The sequence below is a fragment of the Sapajus apella genome, unplaced genomic scaffold, assembly GCF_009761245.1.
Source record: "Sapajus apella isolate SASKATOON/1434 unplaced genomic scaffold, GSC_monkey_1.0 scaffold107, whole genome shotgun sequence".
NCBI lineage: Eukaryota > Metazoa > Chordata > Mammalia > Primates > Cebidae > Sapajus > Sapajus apella.
Genome location: NW_022437047.1, coordinates 3,347,591 through 3,348,790, shown reverse-complemented (window position 1 = coordinate 3,348,790; position 1,200 = coordinate 3,347,591).

Below are 1,200 nucleotides of genomic sequence, written 5' to 3'. Positions count from 1 at the left end.
GCCTTCCTTGGCAAGTCAAAGTTCCCAAGATCACTTTGCAGATGAGGCAAAACTGGAGTTATTGTTGGTGATTTCAATTAGTAGATTAGGAAAAAAGAAAAATACAGATAACCCAAGATCGGTGATATTTCCAATAAGAATTGCAGTTGTGCATCACTTAATGATAGGGATATGTTCTGAAAAAACATGATTAGGTGATTTTTCATTGCATGAACTTCACAGGGTGAACTTAACACAAACCTACGTAGCCTGCTACATACTTAGGCTATATGGTATGATCTGTTACTGCTAGGTTACAAACTTGTACAGCATGTTACTATACTGGATACTGTAGGCAGCTGTAACACAACAGTAAGTACTTGTGTCTAAAAGGATATTGGGAGGTTTCATTTTCTACAGTAGCCTCAGCAACAGCCAGAGGAGACTGGAACACAACCATAGGCTGTTTCGTAGCCATATTAATTGGTTTGTGCTTTACATTATTACTCCTGGCCACTTTCAAGAAAAGGTCTAATAAAAATACAGTATTATAATTTTTTAATATATTTTATTGCACCTTAGGTTCTGGGGTACATATGCAAAACATGCAGGATTGTTGCATAGGTAGATACATGGAAATGTGGCTTGCTGCCTCCATCTCCCCTCACCTATATCTGGCATTTCTCCCCATGTCATTCCTCCCCAACCTCCCCCCCCCCCCCCGTTCCCCCCCTTTTCCCCCCCAACAAACCCCCGTGTGTGATGCTCCCCTCCCTGTGTCCATGTGTTTTCGTTGTTCAACACCCGCCTATGAGTGAGAACATGTGGTGTTTGTTGTTCTGTTCTTGTGTCAGTTTGCTGAGAGTGATGATTTCCAGATTCCTCCATGTCCCTACAAAGGACATGAACTCAACCTTTTTTATGGCCAAATAGTATTCCATGGTGTATATGTGCCACATTCTCCTTGTCTAGTCCATCATCATTGGGAATTTGGGTTGGTTCCAAGTCTTTGCTATTGTAACCAGTGCCGCAATGAACATACCTGTGCATGTGTCTTTATAATAGAATGATTTATAATTCTTTGGATATATACCCAGTAATGGGATTGCTGGGTCAAATTAAATTTCTGTTTCTAGGTCCTTGAGAAATGGCCACACTGTCTTCCACAATGGTTGAACTAATTTACACTCCCACCTACAGTGTAAAAGTGTTCCTATTTCT